The sequence below is a fragment of the Canis lupus genome, chromosome 30 (genome assembly GCF_048164855.1).
Source record: "Canis lupus baileyi chromosome 30, mCanLup2.hap1, whole genome shotgun sequence".
Taxonomy (NCBI): Eukaryota; Metazoa; Chordata; class Mammalia; order Carnivora; family Canidae; genus Canis; species Canis lupus.
This window is the reverse complement of record NC_132867.1, coordinates 7188955-7207338: the sequence shown is the minus strand read 5'-3', so window position 1 is coordinate 7207338 and position 18384 is coordinate 7188955. Positions and strand designations below refer to the sequence as shown.

Below are 18384 nucleotides of genomic sequence, written 5' to 3'. Positions count from 1 at the left end.
TTCCAAGATAAAGAAAAATCCATTTAAAGCAATCAATTTGCTATTTTTAACACTTTGGAGCAAAATATAGTGATAGGCTTCGATTATGATATTTTAAGTAAAATGTTAAAGCTATAGTGACATAAATGGGTGAATATTTAACTTTTTCCTTATATTACCTCTCAAGTAATTTTCAAATATTAAGACTAAAAATGAGATTTTCTTCATAGGCATGCTGTTTAGATATATGTAAAAGATTGATAGTAACATCCTAAAACAAAACAAAACAAAAACAAATTTCCAAAAATGCAATCATACCAAATACCTAAGCAAAAAGTGTAGAAAAGAAAGGGAGACAATTAGTGGGGTACATAAAGTCTAAGAGAAGGCATAAATTATACAAGCAGATCTATCATATTTCCCATAAATAAGTAAGAGAGTTGCATTAGCTTCCCTTGTAAATGAGTCAGGAATTAGCCAGGCATACTACTCATTTGTCTCTCTTTCACTAACATATTTGTCTTCTTTCTCCCTAAATCAAATGAATGATCAATATGATGTAGCTATGGAGATATTGACTTGGTTTTCCTATGGTCTCCGAGAATAAATTTCACTGATATTTTGGTTGTATACAATTCTTACTTAAAACAAAACTAGTGAAGATGATAATCTATCGTCTAATTTTAAGTACATGACAATTCTATTAAAAACAGATTTTAATGAGATTTGCTTTCTCTAAATTACCAGTACACTCTCCTAAGTTATTAAAACTTTATTGTGCAAGTAAACAATGCATTTTCTTATTAAGTTCATCACTAAATAACTAGAGAACTCTATTCTTTATGCTGTGCTCAAAATTAAGCAGATGTAATCGGAGTATATTTTATCACCTGTCTTTTCTGCAAGCAGAACCAACTTTCAGGTATATGTGAATACACCTCTTACTTGTTTTTAATCTTTTCCTTTCTTCTATTTCCTTCCCTTTCTTCCTCCCTCTCTCCTTTTCTTTTCTTCTTCCTCTTTTCTTTCTTTCCCTTTTTTCTCCACTTTTTTTGTCTTTTTGCTTTGTTTTTAAACAAGGCCAGAAACTTAGTGTTCAAATCCAATCAAGGAGCTACCAAGAACAAAGAAAAACCCAAATTTTTGAAAACTTGAGGCAAAAAACTATGCCTTTTCTCTTTTGTATCTCTTCAATTTACCATGCTTGTGAATGACAGGGCCTTACTATGCTGACTTGAGTTTATTTTTAGAACGGATATGCACAGAAATATTGACAATAGTATTTTTACAAGCTAGAAAGCTAGAATCTCATTTTACTCAAGGGTTTTTGTTTGCTTGGTTTTTTGTTTGTTTGTTTGTTTGTTTTTTGTTGTTTTGTTTAGTTTTGTTTTTCATAGCAGTCCCTACACTTGCAACCTAAATTTCTAACTTTAGGTAATATAAGAGTACCTTAATTAGACTGCCTTGTCATCATAGGTGAAGCCTCACCTAGCCCTGGGATCCCTCAAAGAGCTACCTCGAAGGTATATAGAAACAGAAGCTAAAATTGATCTATAAGAAACCAAATCATTGCATAAAGCTGTGGTTTCTAAAGGTCAATCCACACCTGATCATCAAGTGAAAGCCTGGGGCCATCAGGGTACATTAAATTTAGGTAACAACAGAGGTAGTAAGAACTACTTCTAACTAACCTTAACAAAGTATGCCTTTTAGGGGTAAGATAGCTCTTGAAATAGGATGTTTATGAATATTTCAGTTTTTTACCATCTAGTTAACATTTTCTAAGTGCAACAGCAAAATCCTTTCACCCTACTTCTAATCTAAAAACACTAATTGGGATCCCTGGGTGGCGCAGCGGTTTAGCGCCTGCCTTTGGCCCAGGGCACAATCCTGGAGACCCGGGATCTGTCCCACGTCGGGCTCCTGGTGCACGGAGCCTGCTTCTCCCTCTGCCTATGTCTCTGCCTCTCTCTCTCTCTCTCTCTCTCTCTCTGTGACTATCATAAATAAATAAATTAAAAAAATAAAAACACTATTTTTTTTTATCAATATCATTCCCTAAAATCTATTCAAATTCTGGAAATATAAGATCAGAAGCCAAACTTTTTAGAATCTTTACATAATTCACATATTCAAGTATTTTACATTGTAGCCCGAAAGAGTCCTTCTCAGTCCTGACGAATGAATTTGAATATTGGAAACCTGCTTGGTAAAATTTGGACAAATTAACATCTTGTCAGGTTCTGACCTTCTGACCCATTCCTTTAAACTAATTTAGCTATTTATTATACAGTACAGAATACATGTAACACATAAAATATATGTTAATTGATTGCTTATGTTATCAGTAAGGCTTCTAATCAACTTTTGGATAGTCAAAAGTTGTGAGCTTCTAACTGTGCAGGAGATTGGTGTCCCTAACTTCAATATTATTCAAGGGGCAACTGCATTAGCATTTTTAAGTAGTCAAAACCAACTTCAGAGACAGAAATAATACTTTATTTAAAAATAAATTACAGAAAGTTGTATTAAATAAATTTTCTTGACTACCTTAAGTCACTATTCTCAAACCATCTCAAATAGCAATAGGGTACTGAATGCTAAAACAAAAATAATGGATATATCAATGGACTCAGCAATTCTTCCTAAGAAAGTCAATAAGAAGGAGTAAGGAAGAAATGAAGAAAGAAAGAGGTATAATTTTATCTCAAGGAAAAGCAATATCTGTTCTTTCCTCTTCTTCCAACATACATGAAAAAGAAAACTACAGTGAGAGAGTTTGAAGAGGCAAAAAGAGGTGCTTTGTCCTGAGTAATCTGTCTGCAAAGGCAGAGAGACAGTCAGTTACTAGCAATGGAAACAGTAAGAAATTATAAAAATACTATAAAATGAGTGCCAAGCAGTCACTAAGAACCTTGATGTGAAGAAGTCTAAATGTTGAAAAAAATGAAAATATTTAAGTTGAAAGAAACAGATTATGTTTATTTCTATGGCAAGGGCCTATATTTATATGTAACAGAAGACCCAGAATTTCCAAATCAGTCCTACTTGGGACTGCATAGGAGTCAGACTGCCTGTATTTGAATGCAAATTCTGTATCATACTAGCTAAGCAAACTTGACCAAAATATAAATACGCCTTCCCCTCTGTCTCCATCCTCCTGGGACTATTTTTTAAAGATTAAGTTTGCAAGGCAACACACACACACACACACACACACACATATCAGTAAATATCATGCTCATAAAAAATTAAAGTCATAGTTATATTCACATTTGAGGCTTGTATCTTATCGACCTACCAGTTTTTCTTCTTCAGGAATTAACATGCAAAAATAAAGCACAAGAAGTTAGGGGATTCCTTGGTTTGAAGATTCGCTGCTCCAATTTAGCATTTCAAAGTGAGGCCTATTTACCAAACCTCCAGTTACCTAAACACAATTAAAACTCATAATCACTGATCAAAAATTAACATAGTTTGTGTGAGAACATCACACAACACATAAGACCTCTCTAGGAGCATCACCCGCAGAGCTGTTAATGAACAGGCATCTGAGAACATGCCTTGACCTTGTTTCTATAGATAGAGGAGAAAAAGTACAACACAGGGAGGACAGAAGAAATAAGAAAGTAAACTAGATTTAGAAAAGTTATATATAAATGCAACTTTCCAAGAAAGAATAGATGAGAGGAAAAGGCTTGGGAAGACAGTTGAGTAGGAGGACTCTAAGCTCACCTCATCCCATGTTTACAACTAGCTGAGTAAATAAACCAGAGAGTGATGCTAAGACTGGCATAACAAACTTCTCAACTAGTGTAGAAAAGCCACATTGGAGAGGTTAGGAAGGGTAGAAATGGTGATCAGGAGCTGCCTGCAGGAGGGAGGGACCTGTGGGCACTGAAAGGGGAAAATGCCAGGGAGCCTACCAGGGGAAAATGAATCCCTGTAATGTCTGGCTTTGAAAAGCATAGGGGCCAAATTCTTTGAGTTTGTATAACCAGGGGGCCTGGTTCTTTAAAAGTTAGCTGACTCAGCACTGAGAAAGCTGGGAAGACAAGTAATAATGAGTTCCTACCCTTAAAGAGACAACAACCCACAGACAGGCAACATATAAGCAACAGTTTGTACAAACCAGGGGCAAAGGGGAGGGAGATCTGTTTATACTCATTTCAGAGTGTATTGGAGGACTTCTCCAAGAACAAAGGAATTGGTAGGCGCCATTTTGCTCCTCCTCCACCCAACATAAACACAGAGCCACCTGCAGGAGGTGCTGCAGCACAGACAGTTGCTACCTAATCTACTAGCAGTGTACCACACCCACGAATTCTCCTGAAGATCCACCCACTCCAAGCCTTCTGGCTTCAACCCTCGACTCTGGGCAAATTTTGTTAATACTGTGTGCACCCTGCCCAATCACCACCCCAGTGCTTAGTACCCCTGTGGCCACCACACTTCAGATATCCAACCCAGAAATAGTGGCTCAGAGCAAACTTTGCTAATCCCACACAGGCATCTTGCCCATTCACCTTGTATACAGACAGGGCATCCTCAGCCACCACTACCACCACAGTGTGCTGTGCCCTGAGTGACCACTGGCCTATGGGGGGGGGGAATCCCACATAAGACTAGCGCTCACTACAATTTTGCTAACACTACCAACTCACTCCCTGCAATTCTTCAGTCATGCCCCCTCTGAACTGGCCTACCTGTGTCTCACTAACATCACAGAGAGCAAGCATAGCTCACAACAGGCAAAGAATCAGTAAAGACCTCTGGACTGAAAGGAAAAATGACTAAGATACAGCAGAAGGATGCAAGAAACCCACATAGAAGACTCTGCTAAAGTGCCAGTTTCAGGTGAACAGAAGACACTGGACTGCAGGGCACTGCAGGACCTCTTCTTCATAAAGCCACCACTTTCAAGAGCAGAAGATATAACTGACTTTCCTAACACAGAGAAAGAGACACAGAGAGGTAGAAAAATGAGGATACAAAGAAATATGTCCCAAATGAAAGAACAGGACAAAATCACAGCAGGAGATCTAAGCAAAACAGAATTAATATGATGATAAAGATACTCACTAGACTTCAGAAAATGGTAGACAGCATCCATGGGACCCTTGACAAAGAGATAAAAAATAACATATCAAAGATGAAGAACTCCATAAATGAAACTAAAAATACATTAGATGAAATAAATAGTAGGATACAGGAAATGGAGAAATGTATCAGTGACCTGGATGATAAAGTAATGGAAAGCATCAAGCTGACCAAGTGAGCAACAAATACTGCATAATGAGAATAGATGTAGAGAACTTAGTGACTCCATCAAGTGTATTAACATCCACTTTATAGGGATTCCAGAAGAGAGAGAAATGGAGGCAGAAAATGTGTTTGAAGAAATAACTGCTGGAAACTTTCCAAATCTGGGGAGGGAAACAGAGATACAGATTCAGGAGGTACAGAGATCCCCAACAAATTCAATGTAAGGAGGTCCACATCAAGACACAGTAACTAAAGTGGAAATAAAAGTGATAAAGAATTTTAAAGGTTGCAAGAGAAAAGAAGACAGTTGCATATAAAGGAAACCCTATAAGGCCATCAGCTGATATTTCATCAGAAACCTTGTAGGCCAGAAGAAAGTGGCCTGATATATTCAAAGCACTGAAAGGGAAAAATCTGCAGCCAGGAATAGTCTTACTGGCAAAACTGTCATTCAGAATAGAAGGAGAGATAAAGAGTTTTCCAGACAAATAAAAATTAAAAGAATTCATAACCATTAAACTAGTCCTCCAAGAAATGTTAAGGGGGACTCTGTGAGTGAAAAACAAAACTGTAAGTAAGACTAAGAGAAACAGAAGCTCGAAAGAAAAAGAAAGCAAAACCGTTAAATAAAAATACAAATAAAAGCACAAGATAAAAGGATGTAAAATATGATACCAACTATCTGAAATGTGGAGCAGATTAAAAATGAGTTCAAAATTAAGCAACCATCAGCTTAATAAAGACTGTTATGTGCAGGATGTCATATATAAGCCAAATGGCAACCACAAATCAAAAAAAAAAATTAAAAGAGTAAGAAATCTGAATATATCACTAAAGAAAGAGCAACCCATGAAAGAAAGAGAAGAAAGGATCAGAGAAAAACTACAAACAGAAACAACCACAGACAAATAACAAAATGGCAAATAAATACACGTCTATCAATAATTACTTGGAAAGTAAATGGATGAAACACCCTAATCAAAAGACATAGAATGAAAAAACAGACATAGGGTGACAAAGTGGATAAAAAATAAGACTCATCCATATGATACCTAAAAGAGACTCATTTCAGATCTAACGACACCTGCAGATTGAAAGTGAGGGGATAGAGAAACATCTACCATGTGAAAAGATGTCAAAAGAAAGCTAGGGTAACAATATTTATATTGGACAAAATAGACTTTAAAATAGAGTGCGTAAAAAGGGATCAAGAAGAACAGTATATAATAATAAAGGGGACATTCCAATAAGAAGATATAATAATTATAAATATGAATGCACCCAATATGGAAACACCCACATACATAAAACAGTAATAACAAACATAAAGGAACTAATTGATAGTGATACAAAATAGTGGGAGACTTTAACAGCGTACTTACATCAATGGACAGATAATCCAAACAGAAAATCAATAAGGAAATAGTGAGTTTGAATGACACACTGGATCATTCCATACTGAAACAGCAGAATATACATTCTTTTCAGGTACACACAGAACATTCTCCAGAACAGATCGGAGAGTAGGCCATAAATAAACCCTCAACAAATTCAAAAAGATCAAAGTCATACCATGCATCTTTTCTTTTCTTTTTTTTTAATTTATTCTTTATTGGTGTTCAATTTACTAACATACAGAATAAACCCCAGTGCCCGTCACCCATTCACTCCCACCCCCCGCCCTCCTCCCCTTCTACCACCCCTAGTTCGTTTCCCAGAGTTAGCAGTCTTTACGTTCTGTCTCCCTTTCTGATATTTCCCACACATTTCTTCTCCCTTCCCTTATATTCCCTTTCACTATTATTTATATTCCCCAAATGAATGAGAACATATGCATCTTTTCTGACCTTAAACTATGAAACCAGAAGTCAACTACAAGAAAAAAATTGGAAAAACCATAAATACTCTATGTTAAAGAACATGCTACCAAACAATGAATGGGTCAACCAAGAAACCAAGCAAATAATTCAAAAGTACATGGAAACAAATGAAAATGAAAACACAATGGTCCAAAACATTTGGGATGCAGCAAAAGCAGTCCCAAGGTGACAGCTGATAGCTACCTCAAGAAGCAAGAAAATTCTCAAGTAAACAATCTAACCTTACACCTAAATGAGCTAGAAAAAGAATAGAACAAACCCCAAAACCAGTAGAAGGAAGGAAATAATAGACATTAGAGCAGAAACAAAGGATATAGAAACCAAGAAACAATAGAACAGATTGATGAAACCAGGAGCTGGTTCTCCAAAAAGATCAACAAAATTAATGAGTCTTGCCAGACTCATTGAGGGGGGGGGGAGGGAAGGCCTCAAATAAACAAAATCACAAATAGGAGAAATAACAACCAACACCACAAAAATGAAAACTGTAAGAGAATATTATGAAAAACTGTATGCCAACAAATTTGACAACCTAGAAGACATAGATGAATGCCTAGAAACAAAACCTACCAAAGCAGGAAGAAATAGAAATTCTGAATGGGTCAATTACCAGCAGGGAGATTGAATCTGTAATCAAAAATCTCCCAAAAAACAAAAGTCCAGGACCAGACAGCTTCACAGGCGAATTCTATCAAACTTTTAAAGAGTTAGTTATCTATTCTTCTAAAACTATCCCCCAAAAAAACAGAAAAAGAAAACTTCCAAATTCGTTCCATGAGGCCACTATCATCCTGATACTAAAACCAGATAAAGACACACAGAAAAAAAGAACTACAGGACAATATCTCTGATGAATATAGATGTAAGAGTCTTCAACAAAATACTAACAGAATCCAAAAACACATTTAAAAAATCATTCAACATGATCAGGTAGGATTTATTCCCAGGCTGAAAGGGTGGTTCAAATATTCACAAATAATCAATCAACGTGATATGTCACATCAATATGAAAAAGGATAAAAACCATAGGATCATTTCACAAGACATGAAGAATTTGACAAAGTGAAACAGCTAGTTATGATAAAAGCCCTTAACCAAGTAGGTTTAGATGGAACACACCTCAACATAATAAAGGCCATATATGAAAAACCTACAGCATAAATCATACTCAACTGGGAAAAACTGAGAGCTTTCCCCCTGAGGTCAGGAACAAGACAAAGATGTCCACTCTTACCACAGTTATTTAACATAGTACTGGAAGTCCTAGGCACAGCAATGAGACAACAAAAAGAAAAAAAAGGCATCAAAATTAGTAAGGAAGAAGAAAAACTTCCTCTATTTGCCAATGACACGAGACTATACATAGAAAACCTGAAAAATTCCACCAAAAACTACTAGAACTAATACACAAATTCAGTAAAGTTGGAGTCTACAAAATCAATGGGTGGAAATATGTTACATTTCCATGCACTAATGATGAAGCAGAAGAGAAATTAGTAAAACAATGCCATTTACAATTGCACCAAAATGATAACTTACCCAGGAATAACCCTAACCAAAGAAGTGAAAGACCTGTACTCTGAAAACTATAAAATATTGATGAAAGAAATTGAAGAGACCACAAAGAAATGGAAAGACATCCCATGCTCATGGATTGAAAGAACAAATATTATTAAAATGTCTATATTACCCAAAGCAATCTACATAGTTAATGCAATGCCTATCAAAACACCAACAGCATTTTTCACAGAGCTAGAACAAAAACATCATAAAATTTACACAGAATCACAAAAGACTCTTAATAGCCAGAGCAATTTTGAAAAAAAGAAAAGCAAAGCTGGGATGCCTAGGTGGCTCAGTGGTTGAACATCTAACTTTGACCCAGGACCTGATCCCTGGGTCCTGGGATTGAGTTCTACATCAGGCTCACTGCCTGCTTCTCCCTCTGCCTATGTCTCTGCCTCTCTCTGTGTGTCTCTCAAGAATAAATAAATAAAATATTAAAAAGAAAAGAAAAAAAGCTGAAGGCATCACAATCCCAGGCTTCAGGTTATATTGCAGAGCTATAATAATCAAAACAATATGATAGTCACACAAAAATAGACACATAGATCAATAGAATAGAAAGACCAAAAATAAAACCACGATTATATGGTCAATTAATCTTTGACAAAGTAGGAAAGAATATCAAATGGTAAAAAAGAATATCTCTTCAAGGAATGGTGTTGGGAAAACTGGACAGCAGCATGCAAAACAATGAAACTGGATCACTCTCTTTTACCATACATAAAAGTAAACTCCAAATGGATTAAAGACCTAATTGTGAGTCCTGAAACCATCAAAATCCTAGAGAAGAGCACAGGCAATAATGTTTCTGACATTGACCGTAACAACATTTTTCTAGATATGTCTCCTGAGGCAAGAGAAACAAAATAAAAAATAAACAATTGATACTACATCAAAATAAAAAGCTTCTGCACGGCAAAGGAAAGAATCAATAAAACTAAAAGGTAACCTACTGAATGTGAGAAGATATTTGCAAATAACATGTCCAATAAAGGGTTAGTATTCAGAATATATACTTTCACAACTCAACACCCAAAAAATGAATAATCCAATTAAAAATGGGCAAGCCACTTGAATGGACATTTCTCCAAAGAAAACAACCAGATGGTCAACAGACATATAAAACGATGTTCAGCATCACTGATCATCAGGGAAATACAAATCAAAACCAAAATGAGATTCCACCCCATACCTATCAGAATGGCAAAAATAAAAAACACAATAAACAACAGGTGTTGGTTAGGATGTGGAGAAAAAGCAACACTCATGTACTGTTCATGGGAATGCAAACTCGTGCAGCCACTGTGGAAAACAGTAAGGAGTTTCCTCAAAACTTTAAAATAGAACTACCCTATGATTCAGTAATCACTCTACTGGATTTTTACCCCTCAAAATACAAAAACACTAATTCAAAGGGATACAGGCACCCCAATGTGTGTAGGAGCATTATTTACAATAGCCAAATTATGAAAGCAGCCCAGTATCCACTAACTAATGAATAGATAAAAAAGTAGTGTGTGTGCATGCTTGCACGGGTACACACTGTGTGTAATGGAATATTATTCACCCATAAAAAAGAATGAAATCATGTTATTTGCAATGATGTGGATAGATCTAGAGAGAAAAATGGTAAGTGAAAAAGTCAGTCAAAAACAAATACCATATAGATAACACATGATTTCACTCATCAGGGGAATTTAAGAAACAAAACAAATGAGCAAAGGAAAAAAAAAAAAAAAAGAGAGTGGCAGAAACTAAGAAACAGATTTTTAACTAAATAGACAAATTGATAGCCACCAGAGTGGAGGTGGGTGGGGCAATGGGGAAACAGCAGATGGGGATTAAGGAATACACTTGTGAAGAAGAGTGATGCATAGAATTGTTGAATCACTGTATTGTACACTTGAAACTAATATAACACTTTATGTGAACTATACCGGAATTGAAATAAAATAAGAAAATGTATATTCACATAATATGATGACTTTGGTTAATAAGGTATTACATGATTGAAAATTGCAAAGATAGCTGTTAAAAATTCTCATCATAAGAAAAAAATTGCAACTGTGTAAGAAGACGGATGCTAGCTGAACTTACTGTGGTAAACATTTCTAAATATACATATACACAAATAAAAAATAAGTAACTTTCTACAGTGTATTCTCTCTATATATATTTATATATTGTCTTACTAATAAATGCTATCACAAATTCTTACAACTATTTTTAATAAGTTCTTACAACAAAGTGTTTTTTATTTTTCTTCATGTAAGAAGATTATGATATTATTACCCTGATATTTAAAGAATGTTCATTATGGGAATTTTAAGAGGGAAAGTGAGCAAGTAAATATTCTAATAAAAAAGGTGAAATAAATTCAAAAGACCCAGAATATCAACCACAAATATGCATATTAAAAATAAAGCAACTAAATTTAATGATGTATCAATGGATAAACCTAGTTCTAAGAACATTTATATTTAATGGAAGAACTATTCTTGGGACGTAGAATGTTAAAACATCTTAACTATTCCTCACCTGATATAAATTACCACTATTTTATTTCAGAAAACTGTGATTTTGAACAAACTATGGATTTTCCTCCTTATGTTCACAGAATACCAATGATAGTAGACAGGAAAATTTATGCCACGTGTTCCTGTTAATTAAGCTCCCTTGCTTGTAAGCCATTTCAAGAATTGGAGAGAAATCTCAATTCAAAAGTCTCCAGATATTAACTCATGGTTAAATCATTTCTATTACTTTAATAAATATGATTTTAATTTGCAAGAGCTCTTTTAAGAAATGGTTAACATACACAATAGATTCTCCTTTGATACTGGTACCCCAACTAGGGCACTGATAATTTTGCATTTATATATTTATATTTATTTAATTTTGCCTTATTATACATATACAAAATGAAACTAACATAACACTATATTATATATATACTAATATGAAACTGTATTATATATATACTACATAATACACACACACACCACACAGGCAAGCTTGGGCTCAATAGTATTATCCCAATTCTTAAATGGATATATAATTAATTGTCATTAATACTGTGCATTTTGTTATGCCAGAAAGATTCAGGTTATTAGAATTCTGAGTTCCATTGATTCCTAAATGTAGTACATTTTCTAGGTGGAAAATTGAGCTCACTTGAATATTGTTTGAAATGAAGAGCCTCATTCTCAGGCCTCTCTTTCCTTCACTAGGAGGTGCTGAAGGGTTCTTGGGGCAAAACTGGATTTCACTACCTTTGGAAGAGACAATGGCTATCTTCTTTGTGTCCCAGCCTGGTCTAAAATGATTCAGGGAGACTGTGCCTCTGAATGGTCATATCAAAGCCAAACCACAAATTAATCTGAAATTTGGTCACTGAGGCATCTACTCCAAAATATTAATTGGAAGCCTTCTGTGGATCTAGCTCCATCCTAGGCAAAGTTGGTTGGTTTGAGTATTCTTTTCCAAAGAATCTTTTCTTTACCTTTTTTAAAAAATATATTTTATTTATTCACGAGAGAGAGAGAGGTAGAGACACAGGCAGAGGGAGAAGCAGACACCTCACAAGGAGCCCAATGTGGGATTCGATCCCAGGGCTGGGGATCATGCACTGAGCCAAAGGCAAATGCTCATCTGCTGAGCCACCCAGGCGTCATTGGGGAATCTTTTCTTTTTTAAGAATTTATTTATTTTAGAGAGAGTAGGAGCAGGGGGAGGGGCAAAGGGAGAGGGACAAGCAGACTCCCACTGAGCAGGGACCCCAATGTGTGGCTCAATACCCAGACCTTGAGATCATAACCTGAGCCAAAGTCAGATGCTTAACCAACTGAGCCACTCAGGCGCTCCTGCGTGTTATTTTCATAATGTCTCAGTGGCAGAAATTAATGCCAAGTTGTGGGTGGCACTAGGTCATATATACCAAGAAAGAACCTTAAAGACTAAGAACCCCAGAATATCAGTTGAATTGTCAAGAGTTAGAACACAGTGAATAGAATTAAATTTCTTTTAAAAGAGCCAATAGTGCTTAGTGGTTAAACAATCTTTAGATCAGACAGCCTGACTTTGTAATGTGATCTGCCACATATAATCCTGGACAATTTATGCAATCTCTCCACATATCACATCTTGAAAAGGAGGATGACAAAGTCACTATGTATAACAAAGTTAGGAAATAAATAGGTGCTGTCCTTGAAGCATTTTCTATTGCAGTTGACAAATGACAAAGACTTAATAAATTTTAGCCATCATGATTAGGTTCCAGGTAGTGGAACTTGGGAGGATGAGGAGAATTAGCACAGATAGAGGAGCTAAGAAAAATCATTTCAGCTAATAGAGAGAGTGTGAGTAAAGGCTTACATTAAAGAAATTCAATACACAACCTTCATCATCCTGTATAATCTAGTTGCTACCTACCTCTCTAAACTCCTTTCAAGACATCTCAACTACATTCATTGTCATTTAGCTACACTGGCATTCACTCTGTTAAACACGCTCTGATTATCCCCATCTTCAGATTGTCACACATACTCTTTACTTTTCATTTGCCTAAATCCTGCTCATTCTTCAAGTTTTAATTTAATGTCTCTTCTTCAGGAAAACCTTCACTGAAACAGACACTAATCCCAATTTTAATGATGTGGCAAAGGCAGAAGAAAAATTATTAAATTTCCTTACCATCTACAGCACACTGACAAGTCCATGAAAAAGGCAGAGCAACATTCCTCCAGGGACTCAACTGTTTCAATGTTAAAACTTTGCTAAAGGCAAAAGACAACCTTAGCCTGACCCCCAGGATCCTGTAAGTCTACTTTAACACATAAAAATTCCTTTAGAAAATTTATCTCTAGGCCTCCCAAGATACACGTTGGCAATCATCCCCCAAGCATATGGCCCACCGATACACATCTGAAGGGCCTCATGACTAAGGTTTTAATAGATGACAATAAATCACCTTTTCTCAGTAATAGCTAGCCCCCTCAAGGTTCTGGAAACCTTGCTTCCAAAATTCTTTAGAGACTTACGCTCTCCCTAATCCCCTCCCATCTTGAAAGTATATAATGGGCCACTTCTCATGCCCCCAGTGCAACTTTTCCTGCCCACAAGACCTGTACCCATGTTTTAATAAAATCACCTTTTGCACCAAAGATGTTTCAAGAATTCTTTCTTAGCCATTGGCTTCAAATCCTAATGTTTTTTCCTACATCAATAGTAGCTTCTACTCATTTAAAATCTCACTGAATTCTGAAAAACATAATCACAATAACTTACCTGTGTAACCTTTGAAATATTTTGGTTCCCCTACTGATATGAATCCCATAGGAATAAGAACTGTATCTGTCTTCTACATCAATATAGCTCCAAAACATAAAATAGCACCTATCAGAGTCAACATTGTGTACTGCTGATACATAAATGAGTACATGAGTATGCAATAAGTCTTCAATCTTTGCAGAAGTAATGTGGAAACTAACTTAGACAAAAGAAATATTCAAGTTAGAAAATAGATTAGAAGGAGTCAGTTGACAGTTTGGCTTGCCTAACTTATTTGCATAGGCCCTTGGTTGTTACAGAAAAATTCTTAACTGTAATTGATGGTTGTTGCTGTAATAGTATACAGCCTGTATTTCTACCTCTAGTAATGGGCTTTATGTGCTAGATTTTAATATCCTTGAGCCTGGGCAAGTGCACAAGTCTTTTTAAAAGAAACATGGTTTACTTACACAAAACTGATCAGTTCTGGGAGATTGTTAATGTCCTTGAAGTGATTTTGTGGGTGTGAAACAAATGGTGAGAATTTGAATTGGTCCCTCTTATTGTAGTATTGAAATTAAGTCTACTTAATTTATCAAGTCATGTTCATGCCCTGATTTTATATGCTTGTATCTATCAATAAACATTGTGATACTTGAAAAAAAAATCAGGATGTGGTTAGGAACTGGGAATAATGTTTTCTGTCACTCCTGATGGTGCCATGAAAAGATTATGTAATAAGATATTTTAAAATAAAAAAAAGTAACAACTTTTTTTGCAACAAAAAGTAAAGGTTTAAGTTTTCTGTTTTTTTGTTTCTTAGCTCTCACATTTGATTCATATGCATTTATATAATAATGGTCACACAATTTCTAGGAAAGTTTTTTTTGGAAAGGATAATGATTGAACACCAAATAGGGTATTCTTAAAAACATACAAACATGAGGTGAAAATGAGCTAAATTACTCTATAGGCAGATTCAGAGTAAATTATAATGTGAATTCTGCGATTTCCAAGAAAATACATTTTTAAAATATGAAAAAATCAGAATTTTATTCTCTGTACAGTTATTCCATGTATTGGTTTGTTTGTTTGTTTGTTTATTTATTTATTTGGAATGATGCATCTGTAGCAGTGGTGGGGACATTGGTAAACTCTCTAAAGCCTTTTTAAAATGTAGTCTGAACTCAGCAGCACCAACAATTGCAAGTTTATTAGAAATGAAGAATTTCAGACCCACTCCAGACCCACTCCCATTATCATTTTCCCAGTATCTGCAGATCACTTAAATGAACAGTTAACTATAAGAAGCATTACTCTGAGGGTCTTAGTCTGGCCATAGTTGATGTTACTCTGAAATAGGGTAGAAACAAATAAACTAGCAAGTAGAGTTGAATTGATAGATCTTGGAGACAATTTTATTTAGAAATGAAGTAGAGGCAATTGTCATGATTTTAGCATTTCAATGGGAACAACTGATAAAAATGACAGTGCATTTTTGAAAATAATAATAATCACAAAGAACAAAAATAGATAAACTTTGAGGTACAAAATACTCCTGTGAAGATATAATCCAGATATTTTAAAGCTGTTTCTGTAATGATAGCTGGGCTCAAGATGTAAATTTCATGTAAAGATGAAGCTTCAGATTGTTCCCATTGTGACGCCCACTGATAATTTCCTGTTTTCAACCTGTCCTCAGGTATCTTACCAAATCCTTCCATTTGTGAGAACATCTTATTATTCTTTGGGAAAATGGAGTCAATATCTTCTGATTAAACATTCTCCAAACAGATGACACTCTGTGCTGAAATTATCAGTGTTAAAGTAATCTTATTTTTCCTGAAACACCAGCTGTCCCTCAGGCCTACTTCGAAGTTGGCATCCCATCAATGAAGAGGCTGGGTCTTCTCAACTCAAAATGATCTAGGTATCATATTCCTCTTACCAGAGAAGATAACTTTAATGGTTTTAAAACAAAGAGCTACATATACTATTTTTAATTTCTTTTTTTAACACATAGAAATGTTTCTATGTGTTTCCATTTTATAAGAGTTTATTTCCTTATTGGCTCACATTCACTAAACACCAATTTATCAAATCTTTACAGATCCCATCATTTAGCAGACAAGGTTGGCATTAGAGATACAGAGAGATCAATAGTATGTGTCTCTGTCAGACTTATGACAGATAAAAAGTCATTGATTTTATTTAAATATGATGGCTCTGAGAAAGGTTCACAAGCTACTATTTGTGTATATCTAACATCTCTGGGGAAACAGAAATAGTTTAAAAGTATTTTAATATAGATCATAGTCCATGGCTTGTGTTTTCTTATTTTCCTAAGTATTTTTCTGCCTCTCGTTACCTTTTTTTTTTTTTTTTCCTGGCATAGAAATATAGTAGAGACTCAATAAACACTTCCTGAGTAACTGAAAACCAAATCATGTCCATATGCTCTATTAAGAATAGAAAAATAAAATTAATAAGATTATCTATTTGAGAATCATTATTTGTAAAATTAAAAGCATGTTGTTAAAAATGATCTTTATTTGCTGTATTACCTATTTAATAAAAAAAAGTGACTCAAGAAGGATCATTTAATATCTTAAATTTAGAATCTTGAAATAACCAATAAACAGTTGCATGAAAATGTGCTGTTTTATTTCAAGTAGACAACTTACCTCAATCTTACACCTGGTAGCGATTTCTTTTGTACCTAGTTTTTTAGCACTGTATTTTCTTTTTTTAAATTAAATCTTCCTTACTTTAAATTCATCAAACTGAGTCTCAAGTGGTTTTGAATAAAGAGAAGTTGATCACAGACATCTGAACAAAAACACAACCTTCTCTAAAAGCTACTCAGAGAGGAGAATTGCACACAAACACAACCTTTGCTAAAAGCTACACTCTGCCTTTAGGTAGAGAAAGTTTAAAATAGCCTAAGTCTCCTGATTCAGGAATTACTCTCTGTACAGATAAATTCAAACAGAATATCCTTTACTTCCATGGTATTCCTGGGAATCCTCATCTTCCTTCTTCCTCCATTCTACAGCACATCCTACTTGCCACCTCAAATATTCTCACCAAATCCATGCCTCATCAAAATTTGGACTACCAGTAACTATAACTAAAGGAGTAAGATCCTCCATGGTTGAAATGAGGTGATGGAGAATAACCAAAGGCACTATGGACCTGATCCTTTTTCACCTCATCAATGTGAGACCTTCCATTCATGGCCTGTTTTGGGGCTTCCCCTTTTGCCACTCTGAGTTTGTCAGGGACACTGAATGGGCAGTGTGGATTAAAAAGAAGCACACTGTTCAAGCCATTGCTCAACCAAATGAACCAGAAACCTCTGTTTCTCAAACCAGAAAATGTAGGAAATTGAGTAGAAAGGTTGATGGGGAGCCCATTTAAAAATCTAATTGTGAATGCCAAATACTTACCTTAATTTTAATTTATTACTGATTGGCTTGGAGCCCACGCCACTCCGGGATATTTTAGGTTAATGGGTATTCTGACAATGGGGAATTAAGCAAAGTAATAGCTCTGACAGTTACAGTGAAGCATACTACTCCCCCCCCCCCATTTATATTTTGTAACTTCCCTTAAAGGGACACCATACTGAAATTTAGTAGGATCCCCAAGGATAACTGAAATTTGAGCTTCAGTACAGATAAAGGCCATGAAATATTTCAATTGGTGTATGTGAGCAGATGTTAAAATTAATTCAGTACCTGTGTTGTAAAGGCATAAAATTTAATTAGCACTCTTTTATCTGTTTGTTGTAGAAATTCTTTCAGTAAATTTTGAATTTCCAGTGAAGTTTGGATCTCCAATTTAGTAAACTGTGGACCTCTGGTTTGGTTTTTGGGTTTATGTTTTGTTTTGTAGTTTCTGGATATACTTTGAGGGAATCCAGAATCTATATCCTGCTCACATAAGTTTCTTCCTCCAGAGAGTAACAAATCAGCGTCATAGAGTTAGAGGCTCTTCCATGGCAATATTAACTTTATTGGGTTTAAGAACCCTCGACTGAGATTGGTTTTGAATAGCCCCTTAGCTGTGTCATGAGGGCACTATGGGTATTATTCCCTATATTCCAGACTACATGGATTTTTTTGCAGCACAGACAAAGGCACTTTTAAAAGTTACAGTGTGTTATTTGTTTTAGGAGTGTGGTCTTCAGTATGCTACATAGTGACTACTCTTGCTCCACATCAGCAACCACTGATGGGTCCACATTTATTTACACAGTGTTTCCTTTAAGGGATCCCTGGGTGGCGCAGCGGTTTGGCGCCTGCCTTTGGCCCAGGGCGCGATCCTGGAGACCCGGGATCGAATCCCACATCGGGCTCCCGGTGCATGGAGCCTGCTTCTCCCTCTGCCTGTGTCTCTGCCTCTCTCTCTCTCTCTCTGTGAC

At 35.6% G+C, this 18384-nt stretch overlaps 1 long non-coding RNA gene across 1 annotated transcript in view; it reads right to left on the bottom strand.

The window, feature by feature from the left end:
* Window positions 1-18384, bottom strand: part of LOC140621446 (uncharacterized) — a 349277-nt gene that overhangs the window by 259573 nt on the left and 71320 nt on the right. The gene's annotated exons all lie outside the window — the stretch shown is intronic.